We start from the raw sequence: 15,000 nt of genomic DNA, 5'->3' as shown, positions 1-15,000 counted from the left end.
TAGTTCATAGTGAACCCTGTGTTTTATTTGCCCACACTCATTTTATTAGAAATGCACTGAGCATTAAGATTAAAATATGGATATTTTTATCATGGTATGTCTTTTAACCCTGGAACGATACGGTGGGTCGTCCGCGACCCCGATCGTCAAAAAAAAAGAGGTTTTTCTCACGTGACTCACCCCGGTGACTGAATTTGTGGGTGATCGACCTGCAGTAGGTGTCTCGCCTACACGCTCTAGTAGTGTCCAGATGTGCATTGCTGTAGCTGTACTCCTTCCCCGATTTCTGAGACGCGTCGGGGTCGAGCGCGACCGAGTTTACCCTTCTAAGGTAATTTGCATAATTATCAAAGTTATTACGTATTATGAAATTGTCGTAGAATGGTGCAACTTGTATAGGTTATCAGTTGTGGAAAGTCTTGGTGGATTGTTTGGCTACCATGTGCATGATTTTTTTTTTAGTTGAAATGTCGTTCATCACCACGAGGACCATTTTACCGCGAGTGCCCCTTTTCCATTTTTTTTTCATTTTTTTGCCAAGTCATTTTTCCGTAAGATATTGCCAAATAGTGTCGTAAAACTTTTGCTTTTTTATTGTTGGAAAGTGTGTCTAGATGATCTGCCTACCCATGCGTGACTTTGTTTTTGTCAGATACGACGTAGTTATTGGTATATTGGGTATTTAACTGCGGTTGCCAATTTCTGTTTTTTTTTCAATATTTGTAAAAATTTACTACGTAGTAAGGAATTGCCGTATATTATTGATTTTTTTTCATATTTATGTGTTAGAAAGTGTACCTTGATGGTTGGGCTAACACGTGCATGTCTTTTTTTTATCTGAGATGCCGTATATTAGAATGTTGGGCATTTTACCGCGAGTGACCCTTTTTCATTTTTTTTCATTTTTATGCCAAGTCATTTTTCCGTAAGATATTGCCAAATAGTGTCGTAAAACTTTTGCTTTTTTAGTGTTGGAAAGTGTGTCTAGATGATCTGGCTACCCATGCATGACTTTGTTTTTGTCAGATACGACGTAGTTATTGGTATATTGGGTATTTAACTGCGGTTGCCAATTTCTGTTTTTTTCAGTATTTGTAAAAATTTACTACGTATTAAGGAATTGCCGTATATTATTGATTTTTTTTTCATGTTTATGTGTTAGAAAGTGTGCCTTGATGGTTGGGCTAACACGTGCATGTCTTTTTTTTTATCTGAGATGCCATATATTAGAATGTTGGGCATTTTTCCGCGAGTGCCCCTTTTTATTTGTTACCGTAAGGAATTGGCAAGTAGTGTCGCAAAACTTATATTTTTAAAGTGTTGGAAAGTGTTTCTAGATGATCTGGCTACCCATGCCTATTTTTTTTTAGCCAGATATAGCGTATATATAGGTATGTGTTCGATTTTCCTGTGATTGCCATTTTTTCGTTTTTTCCCATTTCTTTCAAAATTACTACGTACTAAGGAACTATCACAGAGTAATGATTCATTTAGATGTTTATTTGTCGGAAAATGCGCCTTGATGGTTTGCCTAGCACGTGGCTGAAATTTTTTTTTCTGAAATGCGTATAATAAAATGTTGGCCATTTTTTCCGCGAGTGCCCCTTTTTATTTGTTTTTCATTTTTTTACTTAGTCATGTTACCGTAAGGAATTGGCAAGAAGTGTCGCAAAACTTATATTTTTATAGTGTTGGAAAGTGTTTCTAGATGATCTGACTACCCATGCCTATCTTTTTTTTTTGCCAGATATGGCGTATATATAGGTATGTGTTCGATTTTCCTGTGATTGCCATTTTTTCGTTTTTTCCCATTTCTTTCAAAATTACTACATACTAAGGAACTATCACAGAGTAATGATTCATTTATATGTTTATTTGTCGGAAAATGTGCCTTGATGGTTTGCCTAGCACGTGGCTGAAATTTTTTTTTTCTGAAATGCAGTATATTAGAATGGCCATTTTTCCGCGAGTGCCCCTTTTTATTTGTTTTGCATTTTTTTGCTTAGTCATGTTACCGTAAGGAATTGGCAAGTAGTGTTGCAAAACTTATAATTTTATAGTGTTGGAAAGTGTTTCTAGATGACCTGGCTACCCATGCCTACCTTTTTTTTTAGCCAGATATGGCGTATATATAGGTATGTGTTCGATTTTCCTGTGATTGCCATTTTTTCGTTTTTTCCCATTTCTTTCAAAATTACTACGTACTAAGGAACTATCACAGAGTAATGATTCATTTAGATGTTTATTTGTCGGAAAATGTGCCTTGATGGTTTGCCTAGCACGTGGCTGAATTTTTTTTTCTGAAATGCCGTATATTAGAATGTTAGCCATTTTTCCGCGAGTGCCCCTTTTTATTTGTTTTGCATTTTTTTGCTTAGTCATGTTACCGTAAGGAATTGGCAAGTAGTGTCGCAAAACTTGTATTTTTATAGTGTTGGAAAGTGTTTCTAGATGATCTGGCTACCCATGCCTATCTTTAATTTTAGCCAGATATGGCGTATATATAGGTATGTGTTCGATTTTCCTGCGATTGCCACTTTTTCGTTTTTTCCCATTTCTTTCAAAATTACTACGTACTAAGGAACTATCACAGAGTAATGATTCCGCTAGATGTTTATTTGTCGGAAAATTTTGTTTACTTCTTTTTTGATTGAATATCATCAAATTTTTTTAGCTAAAATATTATATTGTTTAACATTTTTTTTTTCGATTTTATTTCCCTTCAAAAATTTTTTTTTGGGTCATAATTTTAATTTTATAGTCGTAAAATAATCGACAATTATCCAGCAACCCACCATACAATTTTTATGCATATCCAAGAATAATTAGATTAGTAAATTACACCTTGAAATTGACATACCCTTACTACATTTCAAGTGGCAGATTAGGGAGTCTGAGTCAGTGTGGTGGGCGGCCATTGTTTGGACATATCCGAAGCGTAAGTTGCCCTATCTATATATATTCTTGTTACTATAGAATTTGTGATATTTTGGTATATTTTTACCTGCATAAATATCATATTATATATTAAATATATGTATTTTTTTTACGAAATTTCTAAGTACTCAAAAAATTACCTTTAGATATGGCCCCTGATATAAATGTAATTTACAAAATAATGAAGATTTTATTACATATTTCTATTTTAGGATAATATATGTTTATTCCCTAAAAAAAATAGCCACTTCCTATTTCATTTGGGTACCCAAAAAAATTCATGAAATTTGGACAAATTTTTTTGGCCAAAAAAAGTTACCCTTTTTTTCTCATTTCAGATCTTCACCTCCATGGGTCTGACTTCATCCAAAATACATCAAGATGTGTCCTAAACATTCAAGAATCAATTCCTAAAAGGATTTGTGTATATATGTATAAACTTTTTTTTTTATGAATTTTTATGTAAGGTCTTTTTTTTCTACTTAATTTTTTAAAATATTTATAATAAATAGTTTTTCTGCAGATGAGTAGTATTTATCTTTACAGTTGTTTTAAGCATTCATTGAAGTTTTTTTTTTGGCAAAAGAAAAAAGGAGGTTACTGCAAAAACTGATTTTTCAAGAATTTTTTTTTTGGCGTCGGGGTCGCGCGCGTCCGAGTATACCCTTAAAGGGGTGTCCGAGGAGCGTACCTATCCAGGGTTATGATTATTCCCTGAATCAAGCAAAAGTCCACTCACTTTAACCCTTACTTAGGAAGGGTTGACGTGGTACCCTAACGGGATAGTGGCAGAGATGCAAAATTTGTTCCTATACGGATACAACCATTAACCAATAGTTAATAAGAGTAGTCACATTAGGGAAGGTGTCACAAATTCATACTGACATTGGATACTCTTATACAAACTTTGCTTTATAATGTATAGGGCGAGACCTCTATGCAAGCTTGTCATTCTGTCATCCATAGTTATTATGTACTCCTCGAGACTTTTTCCAGAGTCTAGTATGACTCTTCCCTGTAGGGGGCAGGAAGCACTAACATAGTTCATGCTTAGATGAAATGATGTATGACGGTAACATCATAGGTCTCTAGGTCTAGACGGACTAGGAAAATACTTTTGTGAGAGTATGGCACCGATTGAGAATCCACAGATACAGTAATGCTCTGGTAAACTTCCATAAGGACATGGCCTGAGCCCAAGAAACGGATTTTGAGCGAAGCGAAAAATCTATTTTTGGGTGAGGTAGCTATGTCATCTTGATGGAGAGCCCTTCCTTTTATTGTAAAAGGGCTTATTGACCCCTCCCTATAATACAGTATCTGTAGCACCTCGTATATCGCTACAAGGAATAAAGAGGGCGCTACCGCCTTCATCAGATACACACTAGAAACGGAATAGGAGAGATGCCTTATGAGAGGCTCTCTTTTTATTCTCGTTTCAGATTCTTGTCACTGTAACCCCTCGAACCGTTAATACTGTTCGGAGTGAAGATAGCTATGTGACGTGTCAAGAATACGTCCTCTGATATTATGCGATATCCCTGTGAGATTATTTAGGGATATTCGCTCCAGGAGTTAGAATTCTGGATACCTTAACGTAAAATTCTCTGGGAATATCACTGTAGTCAAATATACTCTAGGAAGCTACCTATTAGGAACTTCCATCAGGACGATATGGCTACCTCACCCAAAAATAGATTTATCGCTCCGCTCAAAATCCGTTTTGTACAATTTTTTTTCTTTTTTACTCTGGGACATCAAACCACTTTAAGATTGAATGAGAAATCATGACTTGCTAAAATATATACATATAGCCAAGAACTACACGCATATAAACTGTATATGAAACGATAAACAATCTGTCGATGGATTTATTTCTTAATTTGTTTCTCTGGCTGTATTTTTTAGCAACAAAAACGATGAAAATATTGTTATTCTTGACAATATTTTAATCCTTCTCTTTGTAAAGCCTTCCCAGTATACAGTAACTAAATGTCACTTAAAATTTAAGCTTAATTAACATTGCTTTAAAGACGTGAAGATCACTCGCTCCCTCAGAAGTTCTGTTTTTTAAGCCTACATTGATCCCATAATCCGGTTTATTTTGAACCATATCACCCTTCATAACATGTTGAAGTATCTTGGCACGATCATTCTGTCTTTGGTGGAGCATCTTCTGCTCTTCCATCCAGGTTATCCATGTATTGCCACTTTTAAGTACGACACTTTGGCATGTTACTCGAGGTTCCTAGTGAATAGACAATGCCTTAGCGGCAGCCAAAAATCGAAGGTAGTATCTCTTCACACTGAATGTCCTGTAGATAGTATTGAGTATGATAGCATGATTATATTTACTTTTTTTTCCGTTTATTGCTTAGTACAGACACGTCTTTCAGATATCTTTGCTTCACTTCTTCGGGACTACATTGAATTTTGGAATTTGGTGACTTGTTGTCTTCCTGGCAAAAAAAGAAAAAAAAAAGTGTCTTATGAAAAAATTCAGAGAAAGATGTAGTAAACGCCTTTGCTGCCTCACTTTGCTCTTTTAAGTCAAAGAAGGAACAAGGCATCACAGCCTCTTAAGTTTTCCGACCTCCTTTTATTTTTGGAAGTAGATACATTTTCCTAAAAACAGGGCTTTGACATACTTAATGTATACTTAGCAGACTCACGATTTTATATGTGACAAGATTCAAGGTGCATTTTCTTTGACAGCTCTTTTGGTTAGTAATGTGTCACCCCAAAGACTGAGAATTAGTTTTAGAAGATGCAAAATTTACATTGAATAACTTGGTACATGAAACATTAGGAGAAACCCACCATTCTTGTTATACATATATGAAAAAAAAAATAGTCAAACTCCTTATTAAACCATGTAAAGTCCCTTGAGCAATCGCATGATCATTTGGGGTAGCAAATTGATTAGCATTATGATTATATATGAATAATTACAATCTAAATAAAGATAATTTCAGAATAGTGTATAAAAAATTATTGTCTTCCACAAAATTACGGGGCCTCAGATTATTAAAAATATAAAACGAATATTATACAAGAACATACGATAAAGTTAGAGGTAGTATTGATAATGAATCTATAGAGGCTTATATATGATTTATTCGTTACAAGTGTAATGAGTAATGTACAGGATTGATAATTTAATGAGGTCGGTAGAGCAAGAAGGTTTGTATTGCCTTTCATAGGTAGTGCATTGACTGTTATTTTGCGTATCTAAAGAAAACAATATTTTAACCCTAAATGATAGACTGCATAAAATAGAAACTCGGTAAAAAGTGAAGTTAGTGACATATGTTAATCGAGTCAACCTGAATATGTCTAATAAAATTGAAAAAAAGGAAAATTTCATCAAAGTTCAAGATGTAAAAATGTAAGGAAGGTTAACATGGAAACCTTGTTTGGTCAAAAGGTATTCTTAGTCCGTCATAATTACACTAAAAATTATGTACAGTGAATACGAAGGTATAAGTTATATTTATTGCTCCCTTTCCCTATAAAAGATGGAAAAAAAAACATTAAGTGTGAAAATCATACGAAAGTTAATTTTGCACTTGTTGTTAAATTGACAACTAACTTCCTCCGAAAAAAGGAGAAATAGAAAGTGATTGAACTAAAATAGTTTATCATTTATGCTTCATGTTTATAGGGATTGTTATTTAATAACATTTAGATGTTCGTTTTTTGTATTTTGAATGTTATGATCTACCTTGGAAGTCATTATAATAGAGAGGTGAAACTATTGTTTATGTGAATCAAACACAAACAGCTTAAAATATCAGTAGACATACATTTAATGAATAACTGAGATCAATTATCCATAACATGTCTTTACTATGCTCCAAACGTGTTTCTTCACATGTGATAATAAACATCTTGATAATGAAGAATTATAGAAATAAGGTATAAAACTAAATTTGGACATTTAAAGATAGTAGAAAATATATGTTTTGTACTCATTATATCATGTTTCAAAAACAAGAATCTTAATCATTTTTAAAGATGTTTAATGTGTTTCTGATAATGATTATCAACAAATCAAACTAAATGAGAGATTTATTATTGGGCATTACTGGGAAGACAGTAAACTAATATTTGCTGCTTGTTAATGTAAAGTGTATGAGTATGGTTTTCCAAGGAAACATGATATAGAGCCGTATGGTGTAATAAATATATTTATTTCTTTAATCAAGGAAGAAAGAGTAAGCTTTGAATTATATTGATTTCGTGAACAAGTACGCAAAGAGAGAGACACACATTAGTGGAAAGACTTAAACCAATGTGGTTAGGTTGAGATTTACGTTTTGTAAACGAAGGAATTTTGATCCATACCATCCTATTAACAGACGAAGAAATCCAGACGTTACAAAGGCTGCTGTTATCATAAAGTCCAAAAGGCAAGGCATTTGTAGATGACGGAGAAAGAAAAGCTTATATTTAGACTTTATTTAGTGTTATAAACACAAAGAAATCAAAACCTCTTTGTGCTGGATGGAAGAGAAATCAACGTGTACGGTATGGTCCAGCGACAACGCCATTTTGAGACAAGCTAATGTGGGTCACTGTAGCTTAGTGACAAGCCACCATATTGGAACACATCCCAAACACAAACCGAATAAAAGGAGGAAGATTTGTAGTAAGGGGCTAGTCCAGTCCAGCAGTATCAGTTGTCAGGTAAGCAAGGTCTGCCCTACTTTTTAGGACCTATTCCCTTGGGGTCAGGTGTTCGCCTATTTACATTCGTATCCCCAGGAATGGATAGATACACACCAAACAACACATTCATCCTACTCTGAAATTGTCGTCATCCAGACCATGGTATAGAAGAAACCTTTGAAGAGCACAGGAGTGTCTGATTCCTGCCAACCATTGACAAGGAGAGAGAGACTGGTCAACAGCTGAAGATGGAATAGCAGCATTGCGTCCCTTAGCGAGAAAGACAGTCTAATGTTTTCCCATTCCACAAAATAAACTGTGTATCCTTGCCTGCGCAGTATTTGCTTTAGTAAATTAATGCGACAACACTGTATTATTCATTCTCATGCATCTTAGGAGTGACAAATTAATGAAAAGTTTTCGATCATGAATAAGTACCTAATAATTTTCTTGAATAATATTTAAAAAAGCTTCACTTATAAAACTTTATCTATACAAAGCTTCACATATACAGACAGGCTGGAAGAGAAACCTCTTGTCTCATTAGGAATCCTTCATTACATTAGGGAACTGTAATTTTGTACCTCATTAGCAGAGTAAAATACACATCTGAGTATAATGCTAACTGCGTAGAGTATCTTTGATTCAAGTTTAAAGTTAAAATGATAAAGTGGGAAGTTCATACATTATTCGAGTTGCCGTTAGAGGTAATAAAAATGATAGTACCTCAACCCTCCCCGGTTCCATCAACCCTTCGCACAATTTCTTGACTTTATTTCTTTTCCATTGATAATTATTTTAGAGGTTGGTAACTAAATGACGTAAGCAGATTATTGCATTTCATATAACAATTTATTCTTCATGCCATTATATTCAACAACACACAAATATATTGTATTATTCATGTATATGAAGTTGCTAAAGCATGCAAAATAACAACATATATTCGCAAGAATGCGATTTACATGATGTATTTGCTGTATTTTTAGATGGTGAGAATGAATATAATTGAAACTTAGAAAACATTCAATATTTCATGTCTCCCTTTTTAGGAATTAATTTAATGATATAGTTTTTTGAACTTGTTTGAATAGAGCAAAAATTAGTGTAAAGTTCATCGAGTTTTACTCCTATGAAATCTCCTCCATCTATTATTAAATCTATTGTTAAACAACCTTTTGCTTTTTTGCCTCCTTTCATGTCTTTTAATGCTTTCTCTAACCATCCAACTACTACTTTTGGTACTGGCTAAGATATTTCATTATTTCTAACGGCAAATATTATTCAATTAATCTAATTTATTACACTGGTTTACAAAGAATTTGAGGCAAGCACAAAAATACCCGTTTTAACCTAATTTGGGGTGCTGAATTCAAATCTGAAATCCATTTTTACTCACCACCTCTAGTTTTTTTTAGATAAGTGTAGTGTGCATTTTGTGCATATACGGTACATAAAGGCGTATATGCATTCAGGGTTAATTCTATTATTGAGACTTATGGTTTATTTTCTAGTTATTATGCACTAAATGTAAGTGATTGCATTATATTATATATATAATTATATATCAAGACGGATTTTGGCAGTTAGGGCAGCAAGTCTCAATCCACACTCAGTAGTGCTCTGGCAGTCATTGGAAGAGGTTGTTTTGCAGGTGGTGCAGGAGGTTGGTGTCCCTCAACTATCGTGTTACACATCTTTTGGGTAGCTAAATATTAGTATTACATTTTCCAATGCCCATTTTATTGCCTTGCATTTGATTTAGTTTTACTTTGTTATATTTTCAGATTCTCCAATGGCTTCAAGCACGTCAAAACATCGAGGATGCCTCAACAAGGCCAATTCTCTCTGCTACGTGTGTGGGGACTTCACAACAGTTGCACAGCGTCAAACCATCACTTCCCTCCTCAGAACCACCTACCTTTACTATTTTGACTGTAAAATTGGTGATCAGGACAAGTCTTGAGCTCCACATATCTGTTGTAAACCCTGCTACAATAGACTAACTGCATGGTTTAATGGCAAGAAAGTGACTTTCAACTTTGCAGTTCCGAGGGTTTGGAGATAGCCACAAAGCCACGCAGATGATTGTTATTTTTGTTTAACTAATATAACTGGTTTCAATGCATCTTCTAGGAAAAAGATCAAATATCCCAACCATCCGTCTGCTATGAGACCCGTTCCCCATTCAGATGATCTTCCTGTACCCACACCTCAAGTAAATAAGGATCTCCCTTCCTCATCAGATGAAGAAATGCCTTCAAAGGAGGATTCTGCCGGGTCAGTATCTTTGGAAGATATTGAGTCTACATATTCAGGAACAAGTGGCAACGAGCCACACTGGATCACGCAAGAAGACCTGAATGATCTTGCTCGTGATTTGTATCTGTTAAAACAGCAGTCAGAGCTCTTGGCTTCTCGGCTTAAACAGTGGAACCTAGTCCAGGAAGATGTAAGGATCACCAGTTTCAGGAATAGGAACAAAGACCTTGCTTCCTTTCTCGACATGGAAAACAAGTTTTGCTACTGCACAAAATTACCTGGCTTGTTCACGTCCCTTGGTTTGCCACAAAATCCTTCAAAATGGCGTCTTCTCATAGACTCTTCCAAGCGAAGTCTCAAGGCTGTAGTTCTGCACAACGGGAATAAATATCCCAGCATTCCCATTGCACACTCTGTCCATCTAAGGGAGTCCTATGACAATAGGGAGCTTATTTTAGAAGCTATTAAGTGCAGCGAGTACCAATGGAGTCTGTGTGGGACGTCAAGGTCATTGGTCTTCTTATGGGTATGCAAGCGGGCTTCACAAAGTACTGTTGTTGTCTCTATCTCTGGGATAGTCAAGCTTTATCCCAGCATTACAAGCAGAAAGACGGGGGGTCTAGAATCACTTTTGTTCCTGGCGAACACAGCGTCAAGGGGAATCCTCTGGTGGACATGATTAAGGTGCTTCTTCCTCCTCTTCACATCAAGCTTTGTTTGATGATGAATTTCGTGAATGCGTTGGACTAAAATGGTGCTGTCTTCCAACACTTGTCTACTGTGTTCCCAGGTGTTAGTGCTGCTAAGCTCTAAGAGGGCATCTTTGTGGGACCTCATATCCGAGAAGTGCTGAAGGATACTGATTTTGAGGAGCTCCTTAACTTAAAAGAACTGAGAGCATGGGAAGCATTTAAGTCAGTCTGTAGTGGCTTCCTTGGTAACACACGCATACCAGATTACCAAGCCTGTATTGGAAAGTTGCTAAAGTCTTACGAGGATATGGGGTGCCGAATGTCACTCAAAATTAATTTTCTCCGTTCCCACCTCAACTTCTTCCCGCCAAACCTTGGAGCAGTGAGTGATGAGCATGGAGAAAGATTCGACCAAGACATTACGAAGATGGAGAGCAACTATCAAGGCAAATGGAACCCTGGCATGATAGGAGACTTCTGCTGGATGCTCTTGCGTGACATCCCGAAGACAAAATACACCAGATCTTCTAAGAAAACACACTTTTGACTGTCTGTAGTACTATGAATTGTGTAATTGTGTCATCCAAGAATATTGATTCAATCAGAGTTCTTTATATATCCTGTTTTATCTGTTATAAGCTACTGCAACTCTTGAAATGTGCACATATATTCTCTGTTTATAGTAAAATGAGACTATTTAAAAGCCAGGAAACTAGAGGTGATAGAGCAAAACTATTTATAAATTTGAACTCAGCACACCCAATTAGGAAAAAGCACTTATCCCCATTCTTGCCTCAGACCAAAATATTTTTGGGTAAACAAGTGTATTTAATTTTTCATCATTTAAAGCAACAATCGTTTGGTGTCTTGTTCCGAGTATTCTTTTCATTAAGCTTGATGTGTCTTCCCTGCTTTATTGTTTCCTCAATTTTGGCCGTATTGTGTTTACAAAAGTAGAGGTTTCCAGTTTATTTCATCTTCGTTTGATGTTACCCTCATTTTCAATAATTTTACTATCAGTTTGTTGTTTAGGAAATTTCCACCTATTATTGGTGTTGATACCATTACTTTTTTTACTGTCCATTTCTTCTTTACTTGCTTCCATTTCCTCATGTCGCTAGCAATGGCTATTTTGTATAAATAAAGGAAACTATTTTTTTTTCTTTATTACATGTGGGTTTATGGTCGGTTAAGTTTAACCTTAACTTGTTTAACCCTTTTACATCTTTAAATTAATCAACTTCATCACTGAGAATAAAATCTATCCATATATGTTCCTATGCATATATATATATATATATATATATATATATATATATATATATATATATATATATATATATATAGATATATACATAGACACATATATATATATATATATATATATATATATATATATATATATATATATATATATATTAATATATATATATATATATATATATATATATATATATATATATGTATTATATATATATATATATATATATATATATATATATATATATATATATATATATATATATATATATATATATATATATATATATATATACACACACACACACACACACACATATATATATATATATATATATATATATATATATATATATATATATATATATATATATATATATATATATATATATATATATATATATACACAAAAACACACACTCCCCTTGTGATTGAAAAGGTTGGCGCATCGCAATTATCAGCAAAGCTATAGCCTACTAGTCAGGGCCACCCATAGTAGGTTGGTCTGGTGTGAACAATCATACGAAAATCTCCCACCATCACCAATTTGCTGTGGCCAGCATCGTGAGACCAGGCCAAAACACAGATGTGGACAACAAAACCTCTTTTCAGCCCCTGTTCCCAAGAACAATTGAACAAGTGACAATGGTGGCTGCCACTACATTTGACTTCATGGGGGTGCTAAAATTCTCTGTACATTACATTATATAACGCCAGAGCCCTGCCTATGGAAAAAAGATCTCACTCTGATACTAGGAGAGCTAAGATAAAAGAATTGGGATATGAGAGGATTGACTGAAATTATTAAAACTGTGGAATGTCATATAAAGTTAAAAGAAAACCTTATATTTTGCATCGGAGGACATAGAGGGAACAAAAAAGGAAAAATAGGTTGGTATTCCTTATAAAGAATTCTTGAAGATACCATGGAAGAGTTTTGTAGTACCAGTGATAGAATTGCGGGATTATTATCAAAACTAAAGACAAAGTCAAAAAGGTCAATAGAGGAGAGGAGAATCAGCAGGAGGTACAAAATGAGTAGACACAAGGAATAACGGAAGAGACATTATTGTCAAATTTACAGAAAAAAAAAAAAACACTCTCAAAGCATGACTTGTCTCACGAAAAACACAGTGACGGAAGGTTTCATGTTACAGTAACATATTAAATTTTTTATCTGAAATATCATATTATCATGAAAAAAAAACGCACTTTAAATAACAAAGACCTGACTAGGAAAAAGGTTTCCACGGAAAACGATTTGTTGGAAGGGGTATGAAGAGACCACTTGAAGAGATAAGGGGAGGGGGTAGGGAAATGTTAACCCCCACACCCCGTGCAAAGTTTCCATACATATGAGCTCGTGATTGGTTAACGGAAAATCAACGGAGTCATGAGAGTAAACCTGAATGAACTAAAATGGGAAACTTGTCCAGAGCAAATATTTATGTGAAATCAGGGCGTGACAAGGTAATAACAAAATGTATAAAAGTAATATAGCAAGATAAATGGAAGTGTAAGATGAATATTATTTAATGGAAATATAAAATTAGGTGGTTTTATAAGGTATCGGATAATAAAACGAGTAATACTGGGGTCAAACGTATTATGTATACGAAGGTATTACATAGAAAGAATGGTATAGTTGTACTGGATCAAGTCATATACTTGAATAAAGCAGGTGAAGTCGAATAGTTAAATTTTGGTGGTTGAGAGAAAGAAATCCTATTGATGGAGGAGTAGTCTATGCGCAGGTTGGAGGACTTTATGAGCAGAAGGTCGAAACCTGCTATGTACAAACGAACGAACGAGAGCGACTGAAACCGACCAATAGAATATTAAGAAATAAATGAAAAACACTGCTAATGTTAGCATGTTACGCTAACATTGCTAATGTTAGCTAGCGCAGCTCAATATTACCGTATTTTTTCATCGGTTTATTAACACCCAAGAAGGTAATGTATAGAGAAGTGTGCGTGTTTACAGAATAGTCCAATATAATCATCAGTAGCCATCCAAGACCGATCATTGATTTAAAACATAGCCGATTTTCTCTTGTATCGTGCATAAAAGTCATGTTGTTTATATTACTGTCATTCTCCTTTTTTCTTTTGTTCTGGAGGTTTTGCAAAGAACAATCAAACATCTAATTGTCAGTATGTTTCTTTCTCTCCGCCGATTAAAGCTATGACACCTTTTTGTTTGAATTCCTGCAGCGGAATTGAAGAAAATCTGTAAGCTATTGTTTCCAATGCATTTCCATTATAATTTTTTTTCATACGTCATTTTTCCATTCCCTAAAACGTAGTTATTATGTTGTTGCCTTGATTCCTGTTTATGATTTATTTGATGTATTTTAACATAATTTTGTAAGGTAAAATGCCATTGTTGCATTTAAAAGAACACGGATAACTATAATCTATAATTAATATATATATTTTTTTTTTCTTTTTCAATACTCATCCAACATATATCCAAAGATCTACATACAATGTATATAGGTTGTAATTTTTCGAATGTATACAATATATAAAAACACTACTTTATTTTCAGACAGAAATCCCTTTTTATTGTGCATTTATTTTATTTATCCATTCAAGAATAGAAAAATTGACTATTAAAAACACCCACTAACAATATTTTGGGTCCTCTTCTGAATATGTAGAAAATTCCATTTTCTCTCATCAACTTCTCAAATAAAAATAAAGAGCTTATTATTAGGAATATGCCATGGATTCTATTCGTTTTGGATGATAGCTACTTATTATAATGTACTTTAGACGTCCCCATCTTATTTATAGATAAAGCTAGATATATACGAAGATATTTCTAGTCATACTTATGTATCTATGGTTATATCTGCCACAGAGGAATTAAGTCAAATTGGCGGGTACGACCAGGAATCTAGTAGTTCACTGTTTGATCTATTGATGGCAAAGTATAAAATCGAACAGTTAATGAAATTATATTCCAAGTAATTACACACACACACACACACACATATATATATATATATATATATATATATATATATATATATATATATATATATATATATATATATATATATATATACATAGTATATATATAAATATATATATATATATATATATATATATATATATATATATATATATAATATATATATATATATATATATATATATATATATATATAT

This window comes from Palaemon carinicauda, chromosome 23 (genome assembly GCF_036898095.1).
Source record: "Palaemon carinicauda isolate YSFRI2023 chromosome 23, ASM3689809v2, whole genome shotgun sequence".
Lineage (NCBI taxonomy): Eukaryota > Metazoa > Arthropoda > Malacostraca > Decapoda > Palaemonidae > Palaemon > Palaemon carinicauda.
This window is presented reverse-complemented; position numbering follows the sequence as displayed.